This window comes from Mus pahari, chromosome 15 (genome assembly GCF_900095145.1).
Source record: "Mus pahari chromosome 15, PAHARI_EIJ_v1.1, whole genome shotgun sequence".
Taxonomy (NCBI): domain Eukaryota; kingdom Metazoa; phylum Chordata; class Mammalia; order Rodentia; family Muridae; genus Mus; species Mus pahari.
In genome coordinates this window covers 13,866,211-13,885,921 of record NC_034604.1, presented here as the reverse complement: position 1 = coordinate 13,885,921, position 19,711 = coordinate 13,866,211, and positions in this window count along the sequence as shown.

Below are 19,711 nucleotides of genomic sequence, written 5' to 3'. Positions count from 1 at the left end.
AGTAAGCTTTCTCAATATTCTTATGAGTTTTTATGTTTTTATTAACCAAACAGTTTGGTTTTATGACTGGACATTGGTCCTGACTTCAGACTTTAAGCTCTACCTTCTCTACCTGATAGTTATGGAAATCCATCCTTTGTGCCTTTGACTTTTACCTTTAAGGTTAAGATATTCTGAGTGTGCAAGGTCCACATGATTATGATAGCCCTAGGGAAATCTGTATTGCTAAATGCACAGGCTTTACTCTTCATTGGAAGGGATTTAAAAGCCCATTTTGTGCATAAGGATGGAGTGGATATTCTTTAATGACCTGGTGGTCTTTACTATGTGTAATGCCAGTCCTGAATATCACATTCTTATTAAAGAAGCGTCATGTACTTTGAAAGAGTTGTCTATTGTGTTTATTACAAAGCTGCCTGCCTAGAACCTTATCCTGAGCATAGTTTCTCAGTGTATAGAAGATTTTCTTGTGGAAGAGGTCACAGGTGTTCTGCCACAGACAGGTTCTTTGCAAGGAGTTTGAATGTAGCCATGTCTTAAGCTTTGTTGAGATAATTGTCACAAGGAAAGTTTTTCCCAATGTTCTACTGTGTCAAAGTATGCAAAAACAAACCATTTGGAGGTCAGACTCCAGAATTTTGAACAAGTCTACCTAACTCAATCATGTTGAACTGAGTTTCCTTGCCTCTCTACAGAACATTTCACTGTCAGTCATAGAGCTTTCAGGAACCCCAGAAAAATAACTTGACTCACGAAATTGTGTACAGATTAGAGAGATATAATGCAAGTTAAATGCTTAGAAATATACATGGTCTATAGAAAGAAAGTAAGAAATAATAAAAAGATTCTCTCCATTGACCATAAACATAGAACAGGTTATCTCTCTTAGACACACTTAATTGTTTGTTTGTTGGTTGGTTGGTTGGTAATTTATTTATTTATTTGCTTAGTACTGACTGGCTGAATTACTGAATGATTGACTGACTGACTTATTTCAACTGCAATCCTATGAGGACACTGCTAATTCTGCACAGGAGCACTAGTTCTATGACCCTTATTCAAGTTAGTGTGTGGCCAGTCTTAGTTGTAATTATAAGATGCTTGTGATTTCATTGTTATGTCTAAGCAACATGGAGATAAATTATTAATGTTTATGCCATCATCCTGTGATATCTGTATTCAAAATGAGCTAGTCTACAGTTTTTGTACTGCTTGATGTGTTAGTGAGAGTTCTCACAGCTCTTCATTATCACCTGTCACAAGCAATGATGATTAGGAAACTCTTCCCATGTGAAGGTTAGAAATTGATGGTCAGGTTATATAGCCAATCACCGAGGTCAGGACCTATGACCTTTATGTCTTCTAGAATTGAATATTTAGAACTTTTGTCAGGTTGTCAAGTAGCTAATAAATCTAAGGGAAGTGTTAGGATTTTTCAGTACATAATTTGTAAACATTTGTTTTGTTCCCCTAATACAATGCAACTACAGTCAAAGTTAAGGAATATAAAGATATGAATATGGTAGTGGGCCAGTAAGGTAGAAACAGCACAAAGGGGAAATAATTACAGATTCCTGATTAATGACAAATCTGTTAACCAAGGATCAAAACTAGTAAAAAGGCCATAACTCAGCCTGATATACCCTTAACATCTCCTGTTTTACAATTGGAGTGAAAAGAAGAAAAGCAAGGCTGTATAACCATGAATGCCATTTAATCCACCAGAACCAACCATCCTCATAGCTATACAGACATATTTATATGGAATATGGTGTGTGTGTATGTGTGTGTGTGTGTGTGTGTGTGTGCGTGCACACACACTTGTATGTTGTAACAGAGTGTGTATTCACACTTATTTCTATTTATGTCAACATTTGTATGCATGCTATCATGTATGTACACAGGTATGTAGAGACCAGAGAATAACTTCAGTCATAGCTCCTTAGTCAACATTCATCTTCGTTTTTGAGAGTGTTTTTTTTTTCAGTAGACTGAAGATAAAGTAAAATTAAGATTGTTTATTATCAAACCCCAGGTATCAATCTGTACCTACCTGCCCAGCATTGAAATTTACCAAAAAAATTCACCATGATTTACTTTTCATGTGGGTTCTGAGGAACTAAATTTTGTCCCTGTAATTGTAAGGGAAAGAAACACTTACTGCCTGAACCATCTCTCTATTCTGATATACACTCTTTTATTTGCATTTAATACATGTGTTTCTACTTATAAGCAGAACACCATATAAACATATGCCTCTTTTATCTGAGAATCTCCAAAAGACTTTTTCTTTGGTATATGAGATGCCTATGCAACCTGTCTATTGAGATTTTCCCACCTGCACAATAAAAAAGCAAAATTTACTCCACCTGATCCTGATCCAGAGTGCCTTCTCATAAACAGATTTGCCAAGCTTTATTTATCCACTCAAATTTAATTATGAATTAATAACATTGGATTAGGGTGATATTTATGTAATTTCTCTAAGTAAAAGAGAAAAAGATAAATGTATAAAATTACTTCAGAAGAAAGGGAGGGGTGAAAACAATTCATGTTTTTAAAGTAAGATCAAATGACAAAGAAATATTTAAGAGCTGAAATTATTGGAAGTACAAATATATGCATTAAATAAAGTGTGTCACATTTAATAAATAATGTGACTCCAGTAAAAAAAAGGTGTGTGGGTTGCAGTGCTATAAACTCAGAAAGGTTTTCAAAGAAAATGGTGGCACATTACTTATGGAAGAGGCCAACTAATGTCTGGTTTAATTTAAGGCTGAATCCAGGAAAGGGAGCCCATGCCCTACTTGGCCTGGATGACCAGGAACTGGAAACTGAAAAGCCTGGAGACTTATGGTAGAACCAAATACAATAAACAAACAAACAAACAAAAACAAAACAAAACAAACAAACAAAACAAAACAAAAACCCAATGCAATGATTCCTAATGATGTTCCACTGTACTCAGATCAGTGCAGTGCCTTGTCCAGTTGTCATCAGAAGGGCTTCTTCCAGCAGCAGATGGGAATACTCGCAACATCTAAATTGGAGTTTGGGAAACCTCACAGAAGAGAAAGAGAAAAAATTGTAGGTGTTGGAAGGCATGGAGGACACCAGGAGAATGTGGTCCATTAAACCAACCAAGCAGGGCTCATATGGGCTCACGGAGATTAAGAAGCAAACACAGGGCACGCATGCATGGGATGGCACTGTGTATATTGTTGTTTCTGTTAGCTTGGTGTTTTGTGTAGCTCCTGACTATGGGAATAGATACATTTCTGACTCTTTTGCTTGTTCTTAGAACTTTTTTCCTCCCATTGTATTGCCTTGTCTGGGCTTGATGTGAGATCTTTTTGCTTGTCTTCCTGTCTATTGGTTTTGCTTGTGTTTAGTTCTTTCTTGGAGACTTGATACTTTGTGAATGGTAATGGAGGGGTTTGGATATGGGAGAGAAAAGATGGGAGGGGAATCTTAGAGTGATAGGTGGAGGAGAACTGTGGTTGGGGTATATTATATGAAGGAAGAGTCTAAAAAACATGCAAATTTGCAAGCATTTTAGGAAATATGGCTTATTTGTGTTTTGAAGTAGAAACAAAAATAAATAATTAAATTAGAAAAGTGTGATCAACATAAAAGACAAAAAACAATGAAAAAAAAACCTTAATTGTAGCCAATGACTATTTCAGAATCCCAGAAAAACTGAATCAGAGAAAGAATCAAATATGTATAGAATGTTTTTTCCCAACTAAGACATAACTATAGAATAAAATAATCTCATTCAGAATATTGCAAATATAAATACACTCTTAATTACAATAATTTGATATTATTGAGGTAGCATATCAAGCGACGGCAGACATTGGAAAAGAGACATAGAGACCCATGGACAAGGAGCAGATCAGAAGACCATGGCTTACAGTAGTTGCTCTTAATCCCAGCAAGCAATACAGAAGTTCTCGCTCTCGTGAAAGTGGGATATAATTTTACTTTTATAATTCTTCTTACATCTGAACTATCAATCATGTATGAAGATAGAATCCCACTGTCTGCAAACACGTAAGATATCAAAAATCATTCTTGGTAAATTATTTAGTGGGGGTTTGGTTGAAAACACAGAGTTCATTTGCTCTGGCAAAATATATGGCTAAGTAACTAACCAACCAACCAACTTGTTAACTAACTATGAATAAAGATATTGGCAGTCAACTTAGATAGATATTTGAAATCATTACATGGAATCAATTCTCAAAATTGCTTCCATTTTATAGAAAAATAGAAAATCAGTCTTTGAAGTGTTGAGAATATTTGAAATCAGAGGAGTTATTCTAAAGAAAACTGGTGTTATAAAATACTCATACAGATAAAACACATGGTAGCTGCATAGACTCTTATGTCACATTTTAGACATGTATTTTCTTTAATTAATAAGATTCTGACAATAATATATTCAGCTTCAATAAGCTATGATTACATGCATGTCCCTAATATATGGTGAAATTTTAAGAATCACAGTATAATAATCATTTAAGACTGTGCTCTGTAGTGAATACATTATATAATAGAAGTAATTGAAGTACTCTTTGTGTTCATTTCCCCGTTTTGAAATTAAAAATACAGAAACAATTACCAGAAATTATTAAAATTAAGGCATCATAAGAATGCCTACATCATACAAAAAGTAGGTAAACACATTTTTGAAAGAACTAAAATAAAAGACAATCTATATAGTGTAACAAAATGTAGTCACTACAATTGGTAAAATGAAACAAAATGTCTATTCTCATAAGATTGCTAGAGTATATACAAAAAAGTAAACTAGAATTTCAGGAGAATAAGGATTTTAGAGAATGGGCAGCTTTTATCTGAAGATTCAGCATGAACACAATTCCAATAATAATATTTAAAGGCCATATACAATAATTTATTTGAAGGGCCAAGCATCCATAGATGTTTATAAGCAGGAAAATGTGCATCCTGAAACCAGTCTCCTATGATAGCTGCATAGCATCTTATGTCACATTTTAGACATATTATCTTTCATTCATAAGATTCTGACAATAATATATTATATATAATAATATATGTAATAATATATGCATTAAACTATGATTACATGCATGTCCCCAGTATGGTGATATTTTTCTTTGCTAATAGGTAACTACCACCAATTGGAACTTTGTGTGCTTATTAAAATGATAGAGCAATGTTATATTGTCTGATAGAGAAAGATTAGTGTGTTGGTCTGGTACTACATGTATTCTAATACTAATTTGCTCCAATTTGCTCTAATACTGGTTGCTCCAGAGACAAGAAAGTCTGCTCATAGACCCTACCTTGACCTCAGTTAATTGTGGTTGGTAAAGATGCTGATAACCAATAGCTGGTGAGAAGAGACATAGATGGGGATTAGGCTTCCTGGGCTTGGATAGGAAGAAGGAGAATAAGAATGTGCAGGAGAGAAAGAAGGAAAAGCTGCCATGTGTTAAGTGTCAGGAAAGAGTGGCCCTGAGGACTGTCCAATTGGAGTTAAGAGCAACCCAGATAAAACATAGTAAATTCTAAATAATAGTAACTCAGAGTTATTGATAAGAAAGTAGATTCTAACAGCATGAATGGTAGGCAGATGCCCAGCTATTATGATGTTTAGGGCTTATAGTAAATATAAAGGCTATGTGTGTGGTGTTTTATTTAGGAATTCCATAACCTAAGGCAGGGTAGAATACTTGGGCAGGGATCTTAAGTATTTCTAGTATTTCTACAACGAAAGTAAAGATGAAAATTAGCACAAAGTAGCCTTTACAACAGCAAATAATATTCAAAGATAAAAATTCAAGAAGTGAAAATGTATCATCTGATGCTGAGATATGTGTAGTTAATTCGAAGGTTGCTCTTGTTCCTATGGAGACAAGAGCAGATATGAGTTCTTCCATCTATGTGATACTGTTGGTTTAGCAATTATGTCAGCCTGTTAATACAATAACACATTAGAAGTAGAATTTAGAGTTAACACATTGAGACAAGTTATATATTTGGGATAAAATTAAGTCTTTCCTGTTGATATTTCAGGCAGATAATATATGTGAGTATGCATGCAGTATTATAATTATATACCTGGCCTGTAATTAATATACATTTTCCATGATGTTGTATGGACTCAGTCATTTAAAGATGTTATATTTATCTTTGCATATCTCTTGAAGAACACTATCCAAAAATTATTTAGGCAATTCCAAAACCTGAGAATACACTTCCTGAGGGTTTACAGCTGCTTTTTTAATGTCTAGGACAAATGGAAGTTTTACCAGGATAGATAGCAGCTCAGCTAGTTGTTGGGAGGGAAAGATACAAAGTTGCTGCCCAGAAATTTTACCAATATCCTCTATGGCTTGTCTGTGAAATGATTTCACAAGTTCAAGTTTCTGAACACTTGGTTCTGCACTGGCAATGCTGAAATGGAACTTTGCTAGTAGCAAGTCCAGCCTTTGAGAACCAATTCAACCTCTATTTATACATATCCTATCTGCTTATGTATCCACCAGGATGTGATGCATGTCATCTGAGCTGTCATGCATTCCCTGTTGTGATCTGTATTCCCTGAAATATGAGCAAAACAAGTACGTCCTCTCGAGTTTCTGACAAGTAAATTGCCAAACACTGAGAAAAGTAACAAAGAAATGCAAATATTTTTAGCTATAAGTTTCATTCAAATAATTATGGTCCCAAATAAAATTCTGTCTGAAGAATGGATTTCTCTAACACACTGGCTCATGTTTCTGAAACATAGAGAACACCAGTATCTATAAGAAGATATAGACATTGTGTGTTTCCATGATTTGAAATAAGAGAAGGTGACAGTAGCCATTATCACTATAAGTTCACGAAATTTCTTTTAAAGGTGAGTGTCAGAGATATCACTAATTTATGCTTACCTCCAATAAAAATCAGGCTGTAATAGATAGATTTCTAGTGCAAATCTCTGTCATATTTCAGATATCCAAAATGTATGGAAAATATGCAAATTGTATTTTCCAAGAGAAGTGGCAAATCTTTCTATATACTTTTTTTTTTTGAAAACAGACTAAATTTTTATCAGAGACAATGTCAGTTGGTTAATTATATTCATGGTGTTATTGAACTTATCTGAGACACCATCTTCATGAACTGTATAGCAGAGAATTAAGGTAATTCAGAAGAAAGAATATGAAATTGATGTAGAAGAGATAGAAATAATAACACAATTAATGTTAGACTAGTTAGCCAAGTAAGCATGGAAACTAAGCTGTGTAATTAAACAAACATTTGAAAAGAAAAAGCATGTGAGTGCTTGTATAGGAATTGCCATCAGCTTGTGGAGAAATGTAACATCATCATCGTCCACTCCATCCACAACCTATTTATCACACATTTTTTCCCATGCATGTACATTAAATCTTAGCACATATGGCCTTGTGAGATGCAAATTAGATGGTTTCCACAGCATAGATGGTCCATGCAGGCTAGGATATAACTGACAAGAGAGATATTAAATATGTGAATTGATTCTGCCAATAATAATGAAAATAATTAACCAATTCCATCTGTTGCATATCTGTACATAGCTATCTTCATCTATAGAACTTAGTGGAATTAATCTCCTGGATTTTCAAGGGGGGCACTAATCTGGGATAAAGAATTCAGAGGGGATTCTTATTCTTTCCTCAGAACTCATTCTGGGGATAGTCCTTACTTCTCACTTTCAAGCACATCCAACTGCAATGTAAAACTTTTAAAGAACTTTTCTTGCGGAAACTCTCAGGGCATTAATATGGGCTTTGTGTTTCTTTCTTTGTCATTTTTTATTATATTAATTCAACTGATATTTATAAGAATCAAGACCAATCAATAGAACAAGTCTTCTTATTACCAATTAAAGTATGGAAAAATAAAGATTTGAATATCAATATGAGACCCCAGTTCCTCTACTGAGGCATGTCACATAATCCTTGGTGAAATTACAGGTACAACTTTCTTTCTCCCAAAGAAAAGAGCCTGCTGGGCAAGCACCTGGATTTCCTCTCCATTCATATGCATTCAGAGCACCTTAATTGTCAGCCAGTGTACATTCACTTGAACAGCTCCTGTCCACTCTTCAAGTTTTCTATAGCCTTTGTATACCCAGAATCAAGAGCAGGGGTTGTTTCACTGAAAATTATCTAAGAAACCTGTTTCGCTGACTACTGTCTAACGCTGAAATCCTCAGAGAAGTCTCAACCCCACGTCTGCTCAACAATCATAGCCAGACCAAGATCCTGATGACCCGGTTCAGTGGTTCTGCTTCATGCTTTCCCAACAGGTATGCAGTGGGACATTCTAAGACAGGAAGCAGAACATTGTACCATACTTGTTATGGACCAGAGTTCAGTTCCCAGTAGCCAGGACAGATGCCTCACAATCACCTCTAACTCAAGTTTCAAGGGATTCCACAAGTATATGCACTCATGCAGACATGTAAGTAAAATTATTTTAAAGATGTTCAAAATACAAAATAAATCAATCTTGATCATTTATGAAGGTAATGGCTTTATGCTTGGCCTTCATAACCTTTCTTAGACTTTCCAAGATAATTCATTTCTTCAAGGTTTCTATATGGTCTGACTTGTGATTAACCATCTGACAGAGAGAAGAAGGAAAAGGGAGACAGAAAAGATGCACAAAAATGGTAGAGAAATGAAAAAGTGAATGAGGAATTAGAAAATGACATTGGGAGATGAGGTGAAGGAAAGAGAGAAACAAAAGGAAGAATAGCATAAATGGGAGAGGAGGCCCTTGGTCCTGTGAAGGCTCAATGCCCCATTGTAGGAAAATGCCAGGGCGGTGAGGACAGAATGGGTGCATGGGGGAGCACCCTCAGAGAAACAGGGGGAGGGAGGATGGGATAGGGGTTTGCGGAGGGGAAACCAGAAAAGGGGATAACATTTGAAATGTAAGTAAATAAAATATCCAATTAAAAAATAGGAAGCCTGGTGGTGGTGGCATATGCCTTTAATCCCAGCACTTGGGAGGCATAGGCAGGCGGACTTCTGAGTTCAAGGCCAGCCTGGTCTACAGAGTGAGTTCCAGGACAACCAAGGCTACACAAAGAAACCCTGTCTTGAAAAAAAAAAAAAAAAAAAAAAAAAGGAAAATATTAACTACAGATCTTATATTGGGCACAAATGAACAAATGAAGATAAGCTCTGAATTAAAAAACAAAAACAAAAACAAAAACAGAACATAAATGTCCTATAGATATACATGTAATGGTCCTTTTATAAAAACAGACCAGCAAACAATAAACAGGCTTTCTGTTTATTTCAAATAAAAGCTATGATTCAGCCAAAAGTGACCAGAGACAAGTCGGTGTACATAGGCACATACACACAGTGCACATAGGCACACTTAATTGAGAAACTTTAAGCAACAAAAAAATGGGGACTTCATTTTTTCATTTTTCATTCTGATGTTTAAAATACTAATATTACTATACTTTGCAATCTGCTTAGAGACTTTCCCTACATTTTTCTTTTAATATTAAATTCAAATAAATTAGTACTGAAAACCCTAGTGTAGTCTTTACATATATGGCACCCTTTTCAGAAAAGGAGTAAAAAATGAATAACTTAACATTGATATAGTATTAATAACTAAAGGAAAGACTTTACATACCCAAGGGACTAATAATTTTTCTGAATTTTCTTGAAATGACTCCTGATTTCATTTTCATTGCGTTTAGCTTCATGTCTTCTTTGACCTGTTCATGTTCTTCGTTGACTTCTATTAAACTAACACTCTTTCATCCACAATGTTTATAAACTGTGTCTCTTATCGTCTTAAGACTTCTCAGTAAGAAATCTTTTAATTCCATTAATCTGTTCATGAAATCAAATTTCTGTTTTCTTGATCTTTTTTGTTATGCTTCTGCCTTCAATATCTGATGTTTACTGTCTATATACTTTTCTTTCTTCCTAGTTAGAGATTTAATTTCCTCTTCATTCTCTAGTTTCATATAGCAGAAGTTTAAGTTATTTACTCTAAGCCTTTTGTAATATGAATATTAAACTTTGTAAATTTTTACATATTCTATTCATTTTCTGCATAGGACAAGTTTTATAAGTTATGTTTCTCATTTTATTCATTTAAAATATTTTTTAATTTCTCTTAATATTATCTTTTTGGATGATGAATATTCAGAACTGTGGTGTTTAGTTTCCTAGTGTAGATTATTAATTTCTTTTTTTTTTTTTGAGAAAAGGTTTAATAATAGCCCAGACTGTTGTTGAGCTTACATTAATCCTGTTGCCTTACCCTCTCCAGTTCAGAAATTACAGGAGCATACCATCACTCCTAGATTTAATGGCTATCTCTTTATCCTTGACTTCTAGTTTAATGACCTTGACTTCTAAATGTATACCTGTTTAATTGCTTTTTGTTTTAAATTTATTAAAATCTGGCATGAAGTTTTCGTTGGTTCTTGTTACATGTACATTTAAAGAGAATGATTGTTCTGCTATTGTTGCATAGAGTGCTCAAGTATTAGGTTTAAATGGTTGACAGTGTTTATAACATTTGTGTCTTACTGATTTTGTTCACCTTGATTAATTATTGAGAACAGTGTTTCAGTTTCCAACTCTAATTGAGGGTGTATTTCTTCTTACATTGTCTCATTTTTACCTAGTCAATTTTGAAATGGTTTTATAAATGCATGCGCACATATTTTATAAAATTTCATCACACCATTATTGACTGGGTTAATCTTCTTATATTCTTCTGAAACTCATTCCTCTTATAAAAGTCACAATTATCCCACTCTTAACTAGTCTTTGAATAGTACATTTTTTGCCATTCCTAAGCTTTTGAAAAAACACCAGAGAGATACAATTCATGTCAATATATTCCCTTACTATGTTGCACTTCAAGAGTTTATTTGGATTGTTTCCTAGAGGGGTTTATAACAAGGGATGGAACACAACTTCAACATAAGGTAGATTGCATTCTTCTTCTTCAGTTCCTAGGTCCCTAGTTTTATGAAACAGACTGATATATGTCCTATTCCACCTTCCTGCACTGAGTGTCTTCCATTTGCATTTTACCAGCAAAAAGCTATACAGCTTACTTTGTGCAGCAGCTCACATCAACTTTCAACAACTAGAGCAGTTACAGTCCTATGAGTGACAGTTTGTACATAGCACTTTTATTTTTTCGTATCCTCCCTCGTCTTCATTTTACTTTTTTTCCCCCCCCGGATCCAAGTATTTTATTTCATTTATTTAGTCATTCACTATAGGACTTCTTTAGGACATAATTTACATACCACATAAATGTGCTTATTAAAAGTACCCCATTTCACACAGTGTTTACCATCTAATGCTTTATTGATTCATGAATGATTACTCCTGAATGTCAGGCCCCTGTGCCTGTAAGCCAATCAGAGAAGCTCAAGACAAAACCAGGATACGCTTAGCCAAAAGTTGTGGACCTCTCAGTTTCCCTGTCTCTGTTCAAACTGACCAACACTAAATTTTACTAGAAGATGTCTCATGATCCTGAAATCTCTCAGCACTCCGGCCTTCTCTGTGCTTTGATGTGTGTGTTTTCCTGACTCCTAGTAAAAGGCTTCCTCCACTGTGGAAAAAAAAGAAAGAAAGTATTTAATTAATATCAAATCCAGCATTGAGTGCTTACATTCTCATAGCTACCTATTTAATTTCTACTATCTTACAGAAATCAGTCAACTTACCTTTAGATAGACTTAAAAAAAAATGTGAGTTTTTAAATATAATTAATCAGCTTAAATATTGGTCATTTCCTAATAGTGACAAATGTTCAGGAATCTGAAGATGTAAAAGCTGAAGAGTAACTAAATTTCAAAAGAATATTTTAAGAACATTTTAATTGTATTTCATTCCTTCTTTATTTATTTGCGTTTGCTTTTATTTTTCTAAGAAATAAAGGTTTGAGAGAAACTCTACTCAGTAGTCGTCCAGGCTGGTCTTGAACTCAATATGTAGAGAAGGGTTCCTTCAAGCACACAATAATCTTTATGCCTCAGACTCCAAGTGTTGGGGTCACAGTCATGAGCTATCATACTGATATTAATTAATCACATTATAGATATAGTTCTACAATGATTTGAAATTAATTTGGAATCAAAAGTTTACTACTCGAAAGAAAGTTCAGAACAAAATACTTAAATATGCAAATATATCTACATATAGTATTTAGTAATTATGTAAATCTGATGGTTAAATTTATTGCTAATTAATTTCAATAATAAATATTAAATATGTAAGGTAATATTGATAATGTGATTTGGATATGTCTAAGACCGTATTTGCAGAGAGAATTAACAAATTAAAACATTAGTGGATTGTCCCTAACCAATATGTCTCAGCTTGAATAAAACAGAGAAAGTAAACGGAACCACTTTCTTACTCTTGATTTGTGATCAACTACCTCATACTCCCACTGTCTGCTGTCTGTCATAATGTGCTGGTATCTTCTAAAACTACTAGTCAAAATAAAGCCTGACTTTTTAAAGATATTGTTTTGCCAAGTATTTGGTCATAAAATAGAGAAAATGATGGGTGCTGAAATAGCCTGCATTTCTCAAATGAAAATTCTACTAAGGATGTAGATTCCTCAAATGCAGAGTCTAAGTTAAGCAAAGCTTCTTTTATACATTTTCTACATCATAAATATTCTGCTAATGCCAATGTTTTGATTTTGATGGAAACCTTAATGATTACATTTTGTGACAACACACATATCACAGATTTCAAAAAAAATATGTGCTTTGCAGTGTAAGAAATTTCTCTTCATCATCAATTCCCTAAATATTTATAAAATGGAAGTATTTGACATACACATCCTTACATCTAGGTCATTTCTTAGTCTCCATAACTCTGTGTTTACAAACCCTTCTGTCCTTCTAGCTATAACTCTGTTGTCTCTTTTTAATCACTATATATATAGTGGTATATATAGTGGTATATGGTACCGGATAACCAATCAGAACGCCAATCACTGGTTATGTGCAAGTCTTTTTGTATCAGAAGTTAATTGTTTGTAAGCCTTCATCTATCTGAGTTAAAAGGAAACATAGTTATTCAAAGCAGGGCAGTAACATTTGTCTTCTGTGTCACCAATTCCATAATCTTCCTAATGCACCCTGTTTTGATATTTGCATCTACTCATCATTTCAAGTCTTGTACTTTCCCCATGATTCATCATAACTTCCTCTCATACCTGCTACAGATATGCCATTAGTAACTTGTAGGTTAAAGTAGAAGAGTTTCAAGTTAAAATTGTTTTCTTCTTGAGTCTCATAGGTATCTTTGGACTTTCGTATATCTCTTGTACACCCTGAAGAATTTTAATCCTGGAAGAGCTATATATAGTAATACTATAGGAGTTTCAAATAAATCACAAGAGAATACATTTGTAAATGCCAGGCTTTGTCTTATTACTAAATTCTGCCAAAAGATAAAATGTCCCATGACATTTTTTAGAACCTTTCAAATACTTAAGTGTATCATCTTAGAATTTAACAAATACTAAGTTAAATAAGAGCCTTCTTTAAGAAAATAGTAGTGATTAAGGCAATGACTATACTTTTAAATGGGTTTTCAAAGTAAAAAGAAAAAACATGCTATACAAGTAAATGAATGTTTAAGATTGGTTTAAATATAGATGTGGACTATTTTGGTATCACTTTTCTGTCTACTACTTTCTATATTCATGTAATAAATTGTATTTGAGAAGGACAATAGGAGAAAAGCAAATTCTATAGTAGCAATAACAATGTAGTCACACATCAAAAGTGCCATACATTCTAGTCATTCCAAGAGAGGAAAGTGGCATTTGCTCTGAAGTTCTGTGTCCAAGGATATTACACTAGCCCTTAAGAGGAGGAAGTTGAATATATTCAAGAAATAATAAGTAAGACCATGTGGCTCAGGGATGGTTATTTCTGGGAAGCATAGTATCATATTTCATTTTGACAAATTGACAATGTATCTTATTGTGCATGTGAGAGATATTTTCTTGATTATTAATTGATGTAAGAGAGCCAAGCCTACAATGGGCTCTGCCAACCCTGGGCAGGTGGATCTGAGTAGTATAGGAATAGTGAATGAGACAGAGCCAGAAAAGGTAAGCTAATAATCTGACCATACCCTGTAAATCCAGAACACCCCTTCCCCTATGTCAGCTTTTGTCATTTTTTTGTTATAGCATCACTAAGTCAAACTAAGGCAGAAACAAGAATACAAATTAAAATAGCAGAAAAGGAAAGATGACCTTAGGGATGAATAAAATGAGAAGTTTAAAATTTTATTGTTTCTGTAAGATGACAAGTCACTGATGGTTTTCATTAGCAAATTATATTAATTTAGTGCAAATTTTAAGTATTCATTAGATTGCTTTGGGGGAAATATAGGAGGAGTTGGAAACAATAAAATCAACTAGAAAATTAAACATTGTATAATATTACAGTGTTCATCTAGCATTCATGAGGCTCTGTCTCAATATGCAGATGAAATGAAATGGGTTAAGATGTAAAACATATTTAGATGAGATCTGCAGTAAAACGAATCCAATAACTTTGACGTCAAACATGTCAGGGCTTAAGACTTTCTTTAACATTGACAAATTTGACAATGTGATCCAATTGTTTCAGGTTATACCTCTGTATTCAGGTAGCTGCTTAGCCCTGATCTCCCAATAATAGTATGTTGTGAAAATGAAAACTACTCTTTCATCCTGAATTTATTTCCTTGTGGTATGATTTTTAAGATCATCAATTCCAGAATCAGTGTTTTCTTCATCATGTTTCCTTCATGAGCATCTCACTCATTTGTTTTCCTTATAGTACTAAGTTCATGTGATACAGCTTGTAGGTGGATTATATTTACAAACTGTGATGGTCTTATTTATTGTAAGGAAAATATTATAAAAGTGAATTTGTACACAGAAATAACTACTGTTAGGGAATATGTTACTTTGTTTGGAGTAAGGAAAGGTTTGTTAAATTACCAATCTTTGAAGTGAACACAAACTCAATCTTCTCTGATAAACTCAGGTTTGCTATTTTAAGTTTATTGCAAACATAATGATTCTGTAACTTTGCAAAATAAAAGGTAAAACTATTTCCATGGTTATAATTAACCATTTTATTAATACTACTTATGATTGCATCATTTAAGCATAATCTTTTTACTTTCTTTATGTTTATTTGTTAAAAATTATTGTATTTTCAGGGTTTTACCTCAAAAATTTGAACTATATTATCTTAAAATTAGCCATTAATTTTACTTGTATTGATTCTTTATTTTTCTTTCAAGATTATAATACATTTCACCCTTTTCTTTCCTTTTCCAAACATTCAAACCCTTGTATAGATATCTCTTTGCTCTTCAAATTTATGGCCTCATTTTATTAATTGCTGTTTACACACACACACACACACACACACACACACACAAACACACGTTTTTATGTTCCTAAATAAGAAATGCATTGCTGTATTGCATGATCAGGCCAACTCACGCAGCAGGACCCTAAATACAGATGTTTAGGACATGGATGTGGTGTTGGAGAAACTGGATAAAGTATGTCTTTCTACTCTTGAAGGGGGTTGTCCTTGTGTTGGCCGATAAGCATTTTGATAAATAGTGTCTTAACACTAGTATAATAAAATTTTTTTCAATTGGAAATTTAGATACAGTGGTACCATTCATAGTCTAGTGTTCAATGTGAAACATACAGTTTGAAAGGCAGGCAGGCAGAAAGAAAGAAAGAAAGAAAGAAAGAAAGAAAGAAAGAAAGAAAGAAAGAAAGAAAGAAAGAAAGAAAGAAAGAAAGAAAGAAAGAAAGAAAAACAAAGAAGCTAGCATGCAAGCAGACTATATGTGACTTGATGCAGGATAGTGTTCATGGTTCATGCTACTGCCCCTGGGCATTATGGTAGGGAAGCTTATTTTGCAGTGGTATTGATTACAACAGAGAATAGAGAATGAGAGACATTGAAGGCTTCTGTGACAACTTCTCCCCTAACATCCCCCTCCCCAATTAAAAACAAACAAACAAAAACAACAACAACGACAACGACAAAACAGAAAGAAAGCCATTGAAGAGAGTCCTTAAAAATTCTAATGCAGGTTGCCATTTGTCTTACTATGTTCTTTGCCTTACAGAAACTTTCCAGTTTCATGAGGTCCCATTTATCAGTTGTTGATTTTTGGAGTTCTATTTAGGAAATTTCCCTCTGTGCCAATGAGTTCAAGGCTCTTTCCCACTTTATTTTCTATTGGATTCAGTTTCTGTGTTTTTATGTTGAGGTCCTTGATACACTTGGAGTTGACCTTTGTGCCTTTGTGCAAGGTGACAAATATGAATCTATTTTAATTTTTCTACTTACAGACAGCCAATTAGACCAGCACCATTTATTGAAGATGCTTTCTTTTTTTATTGTTTATGTGTTTGACTTCTTTGTCAAAGATCAAGTGTCCATAAGGGTATAGTTTTATTTCTGGGTCTTCAATTCTATCCCATTGATCAATGTGTCTGTCTCTGTACCAGCACCATGCAGTTTTTATCACTATTGCTTGAGGTCAGGGATGGTGATTCTCCCAGCTATTCTTTTATTGTTAAGAATTTTTTCCCTATTCTGGGTTTTTTGCCTTTCCAGATGAAGTTAAGGATTGTTCTTTCCATGTCTTTGAAGAATTGTGTTGGGATTTTGATGGGCATTTCATTGAATCTATGGATTGCTTTTGGTAGGATGGCCATTTTTACTATTATATCATCTCCAAATAATGATACCTTTATTTCCTCTTTGCCAATTTGTATTCCCTTGATCTCTTTTTGTTGTCTAATTGTTGTAGCCAGCACTTTGATATAATCCACATAACTCAAAAAGGTCAATAAGCTGAAGGGCCCAAGTGAGGACACCTCAGTCCCACTTTGGAGTGAGAAAAAAACAATCATAAGTAGAAAGGGATGAAGTGGCCTGGGAGGAAAAGTTGGAAAAGTGGACAGATGGGGGAATAGAGGTGGAGAAAGGAACATGATCTGGTATTGAGTGAGGGAAAAAGGACTAAATCTGTGGGTACTTGGGCTATGCACAGACAGGCTGGTCACCAGTTGAGCTGAGGTCTGAAGCCCAGTGGTGATAATTCACCTACATGACTTGGTAGGCAATCACTTATGCTCCTGGAACTCTGGCCCCTGCCTAAGTTACCCCCCCCCCCCACAGCCTCCACAAGAGAAGCATGGCTAGAAGTCATGTAGGCAATGGCCCAAGCTTCTGACCTTCAGGCTAAACTCCTCCCCAGTTACCTAGCAACAGTAAAGATCATAAAAAGGGCTGTAAGGCCCCTCCTAGCTCTCTTAATTCTTACCCCTCACTCTCACCCTCTCTCCTCTCTCTTTGTCTCTCTCCTCTCTCTTTGTCTTCTCTTCTCTCATTCCTCTCTCCTCTCTCTGTCTTCTCTCTCTCATTTCTATCTTCTCTCTTCCCCCACTGTCTTTCTACAATAAAGCTCTAAAAACCATCAACAGTCTCTGCTCCAGTCAAGGTCAAGTGTGCTCACTCTCGCCAGTGTTGGGAACCTCTCATCATTCATCCCTCTCTCCCATAAGCCCAGTGGTTTAACAAAGTAGCTCCAGGGCTCCCAGGTAGGGCTGCCCCTTGCTCCCCTCCCCTGTAGGGTGGGTCAAAGGCTTGGATGCACACCCAGGGATGAGTGGAAAGTGTATGTCAGCCCTCCAGAGAATAGGACTGTCCAGAGAATAGGTAACACTCTGGCAGGGTGAGGGTCTTTCCTTCCCCCTCTTCCCCTGGGCCCCCCCTTTTTAGTTTCTAACATAAAACCTTGAGGGCCAGGAAACAAGCAACATCAGGAGGTAGGAGATTGGGGGAACCCTCCAGAATACACTGGAGATCTGGAAGGTGAGATTCTCTCAGGACCCAAAGGGAGGGACCTTAGATGAAATTCCTGATACTAGGGAGAGGGAATTTATAGAGCTCACTTCCAGAAGAAACATGGCATCAAGTGAGAGAGGGGGTTGCCATTCCCTAGTCAAATCTCTGGCCCATATTTTTTTTTCTGTCTGTAAGAACTGCAGGGATGGAAATGGAGAAGAACCTAAGGAAAAGAATGTCCAGAGACAGTCCCAAACTTGCTTCCAGCTCAAGAAGTACCAAGACCTGACACTATTACAGAGGCAATGAAGCACTCACAAAGTACCTATCATGACTGCCCTTCAAAAGACCCAGAAAGCAGCTGAAAGAGTCAGATTCAGATGTTTACACCCAACCAATGAACAGTAGCTGCTGACCCCTGTGGTTGAATTAGGGAAAATCTGGAAGAAGGTGAGGAGGAGGGTGACTTTGTAGGAGAACCAGGAGTCTCAATTAACCTTGACCCCTGAGATCTTGGAAACACTGGACCACCAACCAGGCAGCATACACCAACTGATATGAGGCCCTCAACACATAGACACCAGAAGACTGCTTGGTCTGGGTTCAGTCAGAGAAGATGCACCTACTGCTCAAGGGACTGGAGACCACAGGGAATTTAAAGGTTTGGTGGTGTGTAGGGTTGGGGGTGGAGACATCCTTGTGGCGACAAGAGGCAGGGAGGAGGTATGGGGTGTGGAACAGTCAGAGGGTAGAACAGGAGGGGAATAAAATCTTGAGTGTAAATAAATAAATAAATAAATAAAATATTTTTTTAAAAAAACTGATATAGATGTCAAAGTGAAGCTCTTCACAGTTGATAGCTTCTGGTTGGAGTTGGGGTGGGTAAAGATTCAATTATCATAATGTGGCTGGCTACTGCCACTTTGACCATGTTTCAACAAGTATATGGAAATACAAATTTATCTTTGTATATGTACTTACTTTCCTTTTCCAGAAAGGGCTTAAGGGCAGAAGGATGGCCATGGGAGGAATTGGAATTAAGTGTGATCAGATGTATTGGATACAATTCCAAATAAACAATAAAAATAATTATGTTAGAAAAGAAAAGCAAAGGAAATATAAATCATCCATAATCATATTTAAAAAGAAGAAAAAAGAAACCTATGAAACCCATGTATAATGCTACAAACCTTGACGTATATATTTAGCAGAATAATGATTTATAAAAACTAGTATATAATCAGATTAGGTTTATAAAACCATAGCTTCCATCTCTACCTCACATTTAGTAAATTTGAAATTTGGGTAATAAACGTAGACACATTTATGAATTGTTACCTTTAAAATATATATGAAATTATTTGAATTTGTAATAAATACTTCATAATCAATTTTCTTATCTTAAAACCTCAGTAACTAAAATTATTCTCATTGCCTCTTTGAAACTACTAAAAGAAAAATACAGGTTCTTCTATTAAAGATTATGAAACTCTCTCTCTCTCTCTCTCTCTCTCTCTCTCTCTCTCTCTCTCTCTTTCTCTCTCTCTCTCTCTCTCACCACAATTCTATTTCTGAAAAAAAAAGTGGAAGGCAGATCCCAAGAAATCAATACATGAATATATTTTGTTACATAAATACAATAGAAATTTTTTATAGGTTTAAGGTCAATTCCTTTCTCTCTCTCTCTCTCTCTCTCTCTCTCTCTCTCTCTCTCTCTCTCTCTCTCAATCTGTGTGTGTATGTGTGTGTGTGTGTGTGTGTGTGTGTTTC